General features: G+C 44.1%; 1 pseudogene; it reads left to right on the top strand.

The window, feature by feature from the left end:
* The first annotated feature begins 1014 nt into the window (after positions 1-1014).
* On the top strand, positions 1015-6049 carry LOC108585333 (annotated as a pseudogene).
* Positions 6050-14267: the final 8218 nt, after the last annotated feature.

Genomic DNA, 14267 nt, shown 5'->3' with positions numbered 1-14267 from the left:
TCTCCTGCTTACTGTGTTTCTCTACCTAGACAATACAGGCTCCTGAAACCAGGCCTCGCCTGGGTAGATGCACATGTCAGATGACCTTGGAATTGTTTTCTGCTCTGCCATTCTTCCTGTGCCCTGCTCTCAACTGACCTCCAAGCCCTTCCGTGAGCCGCAGCTTCAGCCATCAGGGAGCCTGGGGATGGGACTGCAGTGCTAGCCCAGGAGCTGGTGCCAAATAGCCCCTTAGGAAATACCGTTGAGAGCAGTTGATGAAATAACGTTAGCAAATGTGTCAGATTATTTTTTAATCAAATACATAAAAAGTCAAATGCGCTCCATGACTGATTATGAGGTAGTCAGCCCTGTCCCTTCCTTTGCTTGCTCCCTAAAGCCATCCACTTCCGTTCTCCTAGCCGCCATCCACTTCTATTCTCCTAGCTGCCATCCACTTCCGTTCTCCTAGCCGCCATCCACTTCTGTTCTCCTAGCGCCATCCACTTCCGTTCTAGCCGCCATCCGGCTGTTTCCGCCGCCATCCATTCCATCCATCCACTCCCATTCCACCATCCTTCCCTTCCATCCTTCCATTCTCCTTCCTTTCCTTCCTTCCTTCCATCCACTTCCTCCTTCCCTTCCATTCTCCACCACCATCCATTCCATTCCTCCATTCCATCCTTTCCATTCCTCCTACTTCCATCCTTTCCATTCTCTTCCATCCACTTCCCTTCTAGCCGCCATCCACTTCCGTTCCTCCATTTCCATTCCTCTTGGCCATCCACTTCCTTCTGGCCATCCACTTCCATTCTCTAAAAGCTGCCATCACTTTCCATTCCTTGTGCATCCACTTCCCTTATTCCTCCATCCTTTCCATTCCTGCCACCATTCCCATCCACCCCTCCACCGCCATCCATTCCTTCCACTGCCATCCACCATCCATTCTCCTTCCATCCACCATTCCATTCCATTCCTCCACCATTCCTTCCATTCCACCCTTCCATTCTCTTCCTTCCATTCCCTTCATCCACTTCCCTTCTCTACTTCATCCACTTCCGTTCTCCTAGCTGCCATCACTTTCCATTCTCCTAGCTGCCATCACTTCCATTCTCCTAGCTGCTCTGAGTCTTTTGGTATTTACCTTGTGGTCCCCACCTTCACAGGTTTGTATTGCCACTTCTTAATTCTGTGGTTTTGAGCTCTATCATCTTCCTACAATAGAATATGAAAATTCAGCTCTCTTCTCTTTCATCCTCTCTACCACACACATACTCCCTTAACCCGTCTTCTCAGTGTGTTCTTTCTGATTAGACCAGCATCCAGTGCTCGCATTATGAGGCCTGTGTAGACGTCATGCAGTTCTAAGCCAGCCATACCCTATATTCTTTTCTTACTGTATTTTTTGTATCTTTTTATGTATTGTAATCATTTTCGCACATCTCAAAATATCCTCCATCCAAGTTCAAATGTCCTTGCAATATATTCAAACGTAGACATTTTACCAAGTTTGTCTTCTTGAACAACTTCCCTACAGATTTCTAGCCTGTCCTAGTCTAGGCTGGATGCCTGCTGGGTTGACATCATACTTGGCATCTCCTTTTGTAATCACCAACGTGGAGTTCCTTTTGCCTGGATTGGATCAGCTGCTTCTATACCCCATGTCTTCTTTTTTGGTTTGGGCCCTCACGTGATAAAACTCACCCTGTAGTGGCTTCCTGAGAAAATAGTATATTGGAGGTAAATATTTTGAGACTTTGACTATCTGCAGAAAATCTTTACTGATAGCTTCTTGAGTATAGAATTCTAGGTTGGAAATCATTTTTCCTCAGAATTCGGAGGCTTTTGTGCTGTTGTCCTCCAGTGTCTCTTCACCTGCTTCTCTCTATAAATTATCTTTTCTTACTTTTCTGAAAGCTCTTAATGTTCTGGGTGTGATGACTTTTTGTTCCTGGTGATGAGTCTAAAATCTGTCGATTCTGGGAAGTTTTCTTGAATTATTTTTTTGAATCCTCTGTGCCCCTCTGCTCCAAGAAACCAAAAGATTGTATCCAGGAAATTGCAGCTACTGGAGAGAGAAGGAGGATTTTAGAAAAGAAAAAACCAGAAACAAATCCTTGAATTCTGCCAAAATCGCAGCCTGATGTGGGCCTTTAAAACATGTAACATAAAAATGGCTTCCAAAAGAGCTCTGCTCACCCTGGCCAAAGGAGCAGAGGAGACAGTCATCCCTGTAGATGTCATGAGGTGAGCTGGGATTGAGGTCACCATTGTAGGTCTGGCTGGGAAAGACCCAGTACAGTGTAGCCATGATGTTGTCATTTCTCCTGATGCCAGTCTTGAAGATGCAAAAAAAGAGGGACCATATGACACGATGGTTCTACCAGGAGGTAATCTGGATTCACAGAATTTATCTGAGTCTGCTGCCATGAAGGAGATACTGAAGGAGCAGGAAAACCGGAAGGGCCTGATAACCACCTTCTGTGCAGGTCCCACTGCTCTGTAGGCTCATGACACAGGCTTTTGAAAATAAAGTTACTTTACTTTCGAAGTTACTGCTTGCTGAAGACACAAATGATGAGTGGAGGTAATTACACCTACTATGAGAATTATGTAGAAAAGGATGACCTGATTCTTACGAGCCGGGGGTCTGGGACCAGCTTCGCGTTTGCACTTGTGATTGTTGAAGCCCTGAGCAGCAAGGAGGTGGTGGCTCAAGTGAAGACTCCACTCGTTCTTAAAGACTAGAGCAGGAAAAAAAAAAAAAGACTAGAGCAGCAAACTGTGATGATCACTTAGATACCGCTAGGAACTATTCTCACTGTGTTCGCTTTAAACCAAACAATGGTAGGTTAATGTGTTCAGAAGCCGCTGTCATTACTGCTTTTGTGAAGTATAGTTGTGAAGTCACACCTACACAGATTTCTCAACCTACAAATTCTGTCTATACATTTCTGAGCCTTGTTCACAGAACAAACAGGGCATTTAGTAAACTAAAAAATAAAAATAAAAAAATCACTGGCTGGCCCCTGAACACTTGCATGAGCCAACTTAGGCCGAAGACAAAGATTTTAACTGAGATTAAAGCTACCACTCAAGAAACACTGGAGAAAACAGAGTTTGCAGTTCAAGTCCAAGCCAGATAATTACTTGCTAAATAAAAAAGAAAAGAAAACAAGATCCAGTTTATCCACAATTTGTTCTTCATAATGTCAGGGATAAAATCCAAAATTACCTGAGGTATGAAGAACAAGGAAGATGGAACACATTTTCAAGAGAATAGAAAATCAACTGAGTCCAACCCTGAGATTATCTAAACGTTCGAATTATCAAAGGTTTTAATGCACTTATAACTAATTATCCACAATGAAGTAAAATAAAATATGTTAGCAACAATTTAATAGGAGAAAGCAGAGACATAGAAACAATTTTTAAAATGAAAAATTTAGAACCAAAACATAATTTCTGAAATAAAAGAAAACTACTGACTGGGCTTAAATAGCACAGTGATGATAACTGAGGAACTTGAAGATAAATCAGTGGATATTATTCAGTATGAAGAATAGAGAGGGAAATGTTTGGGCAAGTTTTGCAGAGACCTGTTCGATATAATCAAATGGTCTTAACACATGGATAATGGTGGTCCTAGAAGGCAAGCAAAGAGAGAATCAGGCAGGAAGAAATATTTGAAGAAATAATGGCTGGCGATTTCCCAAATTTATGGCAGATGCAAATTTACAGATTCATGATGCTCAACAAACAGCAAAAAAGATAAAGACAAAAAATGCCACACTGCCACAAACTGTTAAAGCCAAAGCTAAAAAACAGGTCTAGTTAGCAGCAGTTGAGACCACCTACTACATACAGGAGAACAACACTGGACTCAACTTCTGGCTTAAAATCAGAAATTATGGAGGCCAGAGACAGTGAAATAGGCATCTTTAAAGTGATGGAAGAAAAAAGCTGTCAATCCAGAGTTCTTCCCTTCTAAGTGAAGATATTCTTTCAGGTAAATAAAGACATTTTTAGATAAAAGAAAACTAAGAGAGTTTGTTGTCAGCAGACCTGCACTATAAGAAATGCTAAACGAAGTTCTTCAAACGAAAAGGAAATGGTATCTGATGGAAGTGCAGATCCTCAGAAAGCAATGAAGAGCATTAGAGATGGTAAACCAATGGGTAAATACAGAATTCTTTCTTTTTGCTTTTTTTCCTCGAAGATTTGATAATATATATGACTGCGAGCTCCAGCCGCTCAATCAGTTGGCATGAGGCACTTACATATGACTGTTTAAAGTAGTATAGCATCATCCTGTGCGTTCATAGCCTATACAGATGTAAAATAAGGGAAAGGGGGAAATGGACCTATATTGTTGCATGATTTCTACATTTTACATGCAGTGGTAATATATTAAATGTAAAGCGACTGAAAAGTTAACGATTTATGTTGTTGTCCCCAGGACAATCACTGAAACAATAATGTGGAGGCATAGAGCTAAAAAGCCAATCCGAAAATTATAATTGTTTTTAAAATAGTCGTGTAATTTTAAAAAGGCATAAAAGGAAGAACAGAGAACAGATAGAAAACAACAGAATGGTATGTCCAAACACAACCATAGCAATAATTTCATTAAACATTAATGGATTAAGAATTTCAATTAAAAGGCAGAGGTTGTCAGGATGAATAAAGAAGCATGGCCCAACTATATGCTGTATACAAGAGATGAACTTTATATTTTAAAATGGCACAGATAGGTTGAAAGGAACTGGATGGAAAAAAAAAATACACTATGCAAATAGCATAAAGAAGGCTGGAGTTTCTATATCAATATAAGGTAATGGAGATTTTAAGATAAAACATCATAACAGATAAGGACTTTTCATAACTATAAAATGGTCACTCAGAAAGATATAACAATCACGTATGTATCTAATAACAAACCATGCAGATCATTAAAATACGTAAGACAAAATTGACAGGATTAAAGGAAAACTAGGCAGTGTCATCATTCTCAGATTGCAAGTTTTGAGCTCCTCTTAGCAGTTGATAGAACTAGATGAAGAAAATCATCAAAGACATAGAAGATCTGAATAATGATTGATATGCTGTGTCATGAAACAAATCTCAAAATTAAAATTTTCAAATTATGCAGTTAGTTCTCTGACCACAGTGGAATTAAGCTGAAAATCAATAACAATAAAATATCAAGAAAAGCCCTAAATATTTGGAAGTTAAACAGTGCACTTCCAAATACCCCAGGAATCAAAGAGGAAAACAACAGAGAAATTAGAAAATATTTGAACTGAATGAAGTTAAATAAAACACATCAAAATCTGAGGGATGCAGCTATAGGGTGCTTAGAGGAAACGATTTGTAATATTTTATGCTATGTTAGAAAATAAAACAGATCTACATTCAGTGATCTAAGGTTCCATCTTAAGATCTTAACAAAGAAGAACAAATTCAACCCCCACCCCAAGTTAGCAGAATGAAAGAAATCATAAAGGAAAGGGCAGAAGTCAAGGAAATAGAAAAATGCATAAGCAATAGAGAAAATGAGATCAAAAGACACTGCGCTGGTTTCTCCTTTCAGTTGTCATCAGCTCTGTGCAGTGCTGGCAAAGTCATGTGGCCTTTGGCTGCATCTGTTTCCTTGTGTGTAATAAGGGTGGTTGGACTTACATGATACACAAAGTGCTCTAAAATGGTACTTGTAGAAGTAGAAGAGGAGTAATCATGGAATTTTTAAAAATAAGCGTGTTCTGGCCATTGCTCAGTAAACATGCTGAGCATATGAGTACATGAAGCCTTAAAGGCTGTGATCACTTCTCCAACTACTTATTTTCACAGTCTGTAACATCGATTACTTTGCATTCTGTTTTAACACTTGAGGAATGGATCCCATGGGCACAGATACAACTCACAGAAACAGGGTTGTTCTGCATCAAGCAAGAGTTTCAGACTCTGCAAACCAGAAGTTACAGGTCCCAAGCTTGTTATCTGTTTGACTGTCTCCTGAGGCCTTTGGATAATCATTGTCCTTGTTCTGTGGGTCTGTTTCCCCACATGAGTTGTCTTTTTTTTTTTTTTTTTTTTTTTTTTTTGAGACAAAGTCTTGCTCTGTCACCCAGGCTGGAGTGCGGTGGCACAACCTCAGCTCACTGCAACCTTTGCTTCCTGAGTTCAAGCAATTTTCCTGCCTCAGCCTCCCAAGTAGCTGGGATTACAGGGATGCGGCACCACGCCCAGCTAATTTTTGTATTTTTAGTAGAGATGGGGTTTCACCATGTTGTCCAGGCTGGTCTCGAACTCCTGACCTCGTGATCCACCCACCTCGGCCTCCCAAAGTGCTGGAATAACAGGTATGAGCCACCACACCTGGCCATCTGCATTATTTTTAAGACTTAATCAGGCACTCAGCAAAGCCAAATTGTTTCCTGATGAAAATAAGTTCTGGTAAGACTGCCATTAGGGCCCATCCTTGATTTACCCCTTAGCTGTCTTTAAATCAGCTTTCTTTCTTGAAGTTACTTGGATTCTTAAAGTGACAGTTAAGAAAATGGTTTTAAGGTTCAGGAGGAAGCACGACACTAAAACCCTACACTTCAAAGGGAGTAAAGAAGCCCCTTGTTCCCTGTAGGCAGTGCTGGACATAATGAGATGCTCTCCAGACCAGGTCTGGAGAGGCGGCACACTCTGCTGCACCTGGCAGCTGTCGCAGGTCTGCTCTTGACCTGTGGCCATCACAGTCTAGGACTACCTCTTGAAGCTGGCAGGCCTCCTGGATCTGAGTCTCCTCCTGCCATGAATTAGGAAGTTTGAATAGGAGGACAGGATGTGGTGAGCCTAGTGTCTGGAGGAAAAAGCAGATTGGACCTGAGACATCTCCAATTTGCTGATATTTCACTCTTCTAGAACAAGCAGTGTTAACTTACCTTTTTGGCAAAAATACCAGAGAAGTGATGCTCATAACTTGAATTTAATCCCAAAAAACACTACACAGATTGAGGCACATTCTACAAAATACCCGACCAATATGCTTCAGAATTATCAAGGTCACAGAAGATAGAGACTTGAGGAAATACCCCAGATTGGAGACATGACAATTAAATGCAACGTGTGGTCCTGGATTGGATCTCAAACCAGAAAAAGGACGTCAGTGAGCCAACTGGTGAAATTTTGATAAGATCTGTAAATCAGCTCATAATATTATATCAAAGTTAATTTCCTGCTTTCGATGATTGTGTTGCGGCTATTTGAGATATTCATATTTGGAGAAGCTGGGAGAGGAGAAGGAATATGGGAATTCTTCATTCTATTTTTGAAACATTTTTATGTCAAATTATTTTAAAATGAAATACTGTGTTTTAATTTTTAAAAAAGAATAGATGTAGACTAGAAAACTTTCAAAGCAGTGTATATTGGTGAGGAATTAAAATAAAAAATAAATCAGTAGGAGTAACTAACATGGAAGGGGGATAGGTGAAGCACACAAAAAGGACAGTGAATAGAAAATTCAAACTAAGAGGGTAAAAATATTTTCTAATGGATTAGCACAATAACAGCATGAACTAATGTTTTCAGATAAAATAGATCCTCAGATTAGATCCCACCCCCCAAAAAATTCATCTATATGGTATTTCTAAATACATGCTATTTCTGGATCCTAAATAAAAGGACTCAAAAATTGAAAGCAAAAGAATGCCAGCCCTACCCCACTCCCACCACCAAGAAAAATGTTTGCTAGAGAAATATTCATGAAAAGAAAGTTAATGGTGCTAAGTTGGTATCACGCAAAATATACTTATGGCAACATTTTATTTAGGAATATATTAAGGCTATTGTGTAATGATGGAAGTAATAATTTGCCAGGAAGATAAAATGATTCTAAACTTAGGTACATTTAATAATATATTAATAACTTCAGGTCAGGCGCGGTGGCTCAAGCCTGTAATCCCAGCACTTTGGGAGGCTGAGGCATTAGGATCACCTGAGATCAGGAGTTCGAGACCAACTTGGCCAACATGCTGAAACCCTGTCTCTATTAAAAACCCAAGAATTAGCCAGGTGTGGTGACAGGCGCTTGTAGTCCCAGCTACTTGGGAGGCTGAGGCAGGAGAATCACTTGAACCCAGCAGGCAGAGGTTGCAGTGAGCTGAGATCATGCCATTGCACTCCAGCTTGGGCAAAAGGAGCAAAACTCCGTCTCCAAAAGAAAAAAAAGTAAATAATATATTAATAACTTCAATATATATAATTTTTTAATTATTGGGATTTGCAATCCATAATCATACTAGATTTTTAACACACTTTTCTCAATATTGATGGGTTAAGCAGTCAAAATAATTATCAAATGTATAGAAAATTTGAAAAGCACAGTTAGCAAGATTAATTAATCTGGCAGAAATTTGTAGAACCTTCTGACTTTAGTTGGAAGATTGACCACATTCTAGCCACAAACAAGTCTCAAGAAATAAAAAATCAGTATCGAATTCTCTGACCACAGTAAAATTATATTAGACACTAGTAACAAGAAGATAACTTTTAAAACCCTGCATATGTTTGGAAATTATTTTATTTTTTATTTGTTGTAGAAATGGAGTCTCACTGTGTTGCCCAGACTGGTCTTGAACTCTTGGCTTCAAGCAATCCTCCTGCCTCAGCCTCCCAAAGTGGCTGGATTACAGGTGCGAGCCATGCCTGGCTGACATCTGGACGTTTTAAAACAGACTTCTGAAAACCACACAGGTCAAAAAAGAAACTATTACAAACACTAGAGAAACTGATATCTGAACAGTAATGAAAAATTTTATATCAAAATGTGGGATGCAGCTAAAGAAACACATCAAGGTAAATGTAGAGTTTAAGTGCCTGTATTAAAGAGGAAAAGAGATTGAACATGAGCTATGCATGAAACTCAAAAAAAGAATGAGCTCAAAGAAGGTAGAGGGAAAGAGCTAATAAAAACCAATGAAATAGAACACAAAGATGCAATGGAGATGGTCAAATCAGTAAGGCCAATAGCTGGTTCTTTGAGAACATGCAAACAGAAAATCAAAATCTTGGGACCCCAAACTCATTAAGCCATTGGGAAAAGTTAACCTTGGGTTAACTGCCTCCTGTTTTGTCCCTAAGTAGATAGCTACAAAGATAGAAGGCCACATACCTCCCTAGGAGGCCCCCTTCACAATTTTCTCACAAGGTACCTCCCTGTGGGCCCCAAGGTCTTTATCCCAAAACAATGTTCTGTTGAATTTCACCCTGACAACGTGAATTCACCACTTACCTTCACAGGGACGGGACAGAGGCGGACTGGACGTCATTTCTCCCTCACCTGAGACAAACGCGTGCGTGACTGCCCCCTCCACTCTGTCTCATGTCAAAAGCACACTCGCTGACTGTCCCTCTGCCCCCTTCTTTTCACGGGCAGCACATGGATTTATGGAGCCCTAATCAGAGCTTCGCAAGAAGGTGACCATATCCTCCCTTTTTTTTCTTTCCTCTTTCCTCTCCTGCCCATTGTTTCCATCTAACTCTTGAAGCCTTGATGCCCTCTTTAGAGAAAGCGTGGATCACCGATGTTCCTGTGGTTCTGTTTCTTTTTCTCAGTCACATCCTATCAAAGGAGAAAAAGAGGAGATACAGAAGAAACATTAGGAAGACGGAGGGAAAGAAGTAAGCCTATACCCGCTTTTGAAACTTAAGGCATTTCTATAATAAAACAGTTCCTGAACACAGCAGCCTGGGCACGGGGACCTCAGCTGGAGGATGGGCGGGACGTGCAACATCCAGAGAGAAAGCCTCTGGCGGCATCACCGGTTCTCACTCACTGCCGTCCTGACCACACAGGAAATAGCATGGAGCCAGCCCTCCCCCAGCGCCCTGAGTCCTGTCAGTCACTCACACACGCTTACACACATCCTCATCAGAAAAGAACAAAACTATTTTGAGAGTGGGCACACGAAGATACAGAGTTTTTTCAGGTGTATTATCCTGGGTTTGACACACCAAGTCACAGTACGAAATCCCACTGTGTGCCAGGCTGATGGATTATATATTGTCCACGATGACATTTTGAATGACAAGTAGGTTTTGAAAATGTAGGTTCCTAATCAGACGTTTGGAAAATGCCACCGTTGGAGAATAAAACTGCTGCTGGTTCCCGACACACAAATGATGGTGTCCCCGCCACGCGGGAGCCCAGCGCCCACGCCCTGCCCTCACCTGTGCAGAGCCAGCCTCCCCGCAGCTTCTCCACAGGCTCGCCGAGGAAGACCGTGACGGAAGAGTGCCTTGGCGACTTGCGTTTTGCCTTGCTTTGTAGTTGTGTGTGTGTGTGTGGAGGGGATAATCCTTAATTTTGTCTGAGGAGTGGCTCTGCCGCCTTACAGTGCATTGGAGTGACCCGCTGGACTCACAGTCAAGTAACAGCCAGCCTGGGGTGGGGACCCAGGAGTCTGCACTTACCCCTGACTCTGGGTGGTCCAAGGTGCACCGAGGCTTGCGTGCCACGGCTAACAGCTCCAGCATCTGCGCTTCCCAGGCTGGGTCACGGTGCCCGTGGGCATGTGAGGACACTGAGCACGCACTGTCAGACACTGTCCCTCGTTTACATGGATTAGCAGCTACTCTCACCACAGCTTTTCAGATCTGCATAACCATCCCCATTTTACACAGGAGGAAACGGCAGTAAACAGGCCAAGTAATGCCCAAGGTCACGTAACTAGGTAAAGACAGAGCTCAGATTGGAACGCGGAGTCGTGCTCAGCACCCGTCCCCCTCACACCGTGCCTGGAGGTAGCACTGTTCTGCACAGCAGACTCCTCAGTGGGAGCCCACTGTCAAAGCAGCCCTCACAGCAGAAGCACATGCTCAGGTCTGCGGCACTCCACAGTGGGAACAGAGCAGCCCCGGGGCACGGGCAACTCCCAGGCCTAGGAGGCTGGGGAGCTGAAGCGCATGTAGTTCTGCTCTCGGGGGTGTGCAGGTTCGCTGGGGGAACAAGGGGTGCCCCACGCCCTCCACGCCAAGCCGAGGTGCAGGCACCAAGCAGTGAAAGGGCTGTTCTCGGCCCTCAGCTTGCTTGCCATGGGCAAATCTATTATCACAAAAGAGGTGGGAAGCATTTAACCAAAGAAAGCTAGACTGACAAGTATGGAATGAGTTTGATTATTTTCCCCACTCCCTGAGACTTGTTTGGGTGTGAAGAAATTGGACGTGCCAGGTGTGCTACTCAGGGACCCCCATGGCTGTGAGGACAGCAAGAAACCACAGTGGGATTGTAGACGTTAACTGAAACCAGGAGAGGGTGGATGAAACGAGGTTAGGACAGAACCACGAGGTGGACCAGGGCTGAGGGCAGATCATAGAAGACAGGGCTGCAGGAGGGAGCCGGGAGCACAGAGGCTCTGGCCAAAAGCAAAAGGAAAGAGACACATCACAGTTTGCTATTTAGAAAATGTCTTCAAACTTAGCCATTTAACCAACCCGTGTCCTAGAGGTTTTAGAAGGAAATCCTACACACCAGTTTCTCTACCCGCTGCCCCTGTATCTTCATATGCCGCCTAGTATTGATGAGAGAAATACTGCATTCACAGAGACACCAGGGGTGTGATGTCTATGTGCTGTTATGTAACAAGCTAATTATTCAGCTGTGCCAATAACAAAACAGATATCATCATGCACACTGATGCCCTCAACTCCTGCCCCGCATGTCTGCACAAGTGTGCCTATATTTAACCGTTCCTGCTCACCCTGACATCGCCTTTCACAGGCGTAGAACGCGGTGCTTTTCCAAGAACCTTCGTGTATAAGATTGTTGAGTTCCTGTGAAGTGAGCAGAATTAATATTTTTACATCTGGACTTTACCAAGGAGAAAGCTGAGGTTAGGAGACATTTAGTGCGTTTCTTATCATCACAAACGAGCTCGTGGCAGGAAGGCAAGGAAACCAAGACGCACCGAGTCCCAGTGCCAACGCCGCTGGTCGTGGGGATGAAGACAGTGTGTGACCTCAGGAAATCTCGCGGCTCCTGCCACTTTTCTCAGGAAAGATCCTGGAACCAGCTTCTTGCTCGAGTGCTAAGTAAATGCCCACCCATGGGCGGGAAACGCCAGGGCCTTGCCCTAAAGAAAGGGAGTGGATTTTTCTGGAGAGTCTTGTTTTAAACTCACTTCAAAACTTACACATCCAGCCAGACGCGGTGGCTCACACCTGTAATCCCAGCACTTTGAGAGGCCAAGGCAGGCAGATCGTCTGAGGTCAGGAGTTTGAGATCAGCCTGACCAACATAGTGAAACCTGTCTCTACTAAAAATACAAAAATTAGCTGGCTGTGGTGGTGCACACCTGTAATCCCAACTAGTCAGGAGGCAGGAGAACTGCTTGAGCCTGGGAGGCAGAGGTTGCAGTGAGCTGAGATCAAACCCTGCACTCAAGCCTGGACAACAGAGTGAGACTCCATCTAAAAAAAACAAAAAAACAAAAAAAATTTACACATCCAAATGAATTCTACCCTCGATGTAATTTATTTCAATATGCAATTGTTGGTAAACCAACTGTGCAGACATCACCTTGAAGATATTCAGAGGTCTCCTAAATATGGTCTGGGTATTGGATGAGATTTAGAAGTTAGTTTTGGTAGGTGTGGGGATGGTATTGGGCCTGTGAGAGAAAATGACCTTGTTTTTAAAGCTGGCCGGGCGCGGTGGCTCAAGCCTGTAATCCCAGCACTTTGGGAGGCCGAGGCGGGTGGATCACCAGGTCAGGAGATCGAGACTATCCTGGCTAACATGGTGAAACCCCGTCTCTACTAAAAATACAAAAAATTAGCCGGGCACGGTGGTGGGCGCCTGTAGTCCCAGCTACTTGGGAGGCTGAGGCAGGAGAATGGCGTGAACCCGGGAGACGGAGCTTGCAGTGAGCCGAGATCACGCCACTGCATTCCAGCCTGGGAGACACAGTGAGACTCCGTCTCAAAAAAAAAAAAAAAAAAAAAAAGCTGCCTGGAGATGTACAGGCTCGAAATAAGGTGGCATTTGGGCTGCACTCCTGCAACAGGATGGCAGCATTACGTTTATGTCGGCGAATTACACATCCTCAGTAGATGAGAGTTCTGCTGAATTACACATCCTCAGAGTAGATGAGAACTCTGCCACCTGGACATCAGAACACTCCGTCTCAGAGTTTACCTATTTACTGAGTTTTCAGCAACGCCCTCAGAACCAGCGTGTGAACCCCGGAGAAGTGGAGTTGCATTGCTTTAGAGAATCCCCCCTGAAGATCTGAGCACCTGCCCGACATCGGCCCTGAAAAGTTGCGCCATGGCCCATGCTTGTCGCCTCCCAGCACTCCCGCTTCGAGCTGGGACGCAGGAGACATTGAGTGTGGAAGACCAGCGAATCCTGACACTAGGACCTGGCGGTTTGATTTCTTCCTGTGCACGGATCTTCAATTGTTTTATTAAGTTCCATGGTCAAGTCTTAGACCAAGGCTGCAACCAAGTGTCTCCAAACAGGCTTCAGGTGTAGATTCTACAGAGAGCAGGGCGATTCTCTGCCACCCACCCCACTGCCTGGGCCTTGCTGCATGGGACCGAGGACGGGCTCCCGACGGTGGAAAGATGGCCCCTGGCGGGACAGGGACAGCGTGGCTCACTGAAGAGGAGGACGGGGAGGCAGGTGGGCAGAGGTGAAGCCTGGCTTGTTGAGCACACGGCAGCGAGCGAGGTGCTAAGAGGTGTGCCTGGGAACAATCAGGGCAATGAGGTGTTGCAGAGAATGCCGAAGCCGGTGACCGGAAACTACATAACCAAAGCATCTGTCAGGCTAGGCGGATGGAAGCATCAGGCAGGGGAGTGTCCCTCCCCCACACCCCACCCTCAGGGATTTCTTTAAGGTGTGGAAGAGATTTTCTAGTGTAAGCTATCAGGGGTTTTTTTCTCACTATTCAGGAAAATACCATACACTAAAGTTTCCTTTTTATAAGCAGCAACTGCGGAACTGGCAGCCCAGACATCCCCATTGCTGGGGGTGGGGCAGCCTCTGGGAGTGTGCAAGCCCCACCTGCAGCCTCAAGCCCCCCTCCCCCCACCCGGGGGCTCTCCCACCCCTCCCCACTCCTGCTCTCCCACCCCCCAGGGCTCTCCCACCAGGGCTAAAATGCGGTTGTTAAAAATCACGGTTCAGTAAGCATCACCTGCCCTGTCTTTGTGTCAGGACTCTGTGCAGTTAAACCCCCAGCAGTGGAAGGCCGCCGTGGCTGTGCACCGCCCTTGCGCTGGCTGCCCCA

The sequence above is a fragment of the Papio anubis genome, chromosome 6 (assembly GCF_008728515.1).
Source record: "Papio anubis isolate 15944 chromosome 6, Panubis1.0, whole genome shotgun sequence".
Lineage (NCBI taxonomy): Eukaryota > Metazoa > Chordata > Mammalia > Primates > Cercopithecidae > Papio > Papio anubis.
Note: the sequence above shows the minus strand (reverse complement) of the source record. Positions and strands in the feature narration are given on the sequence as shown.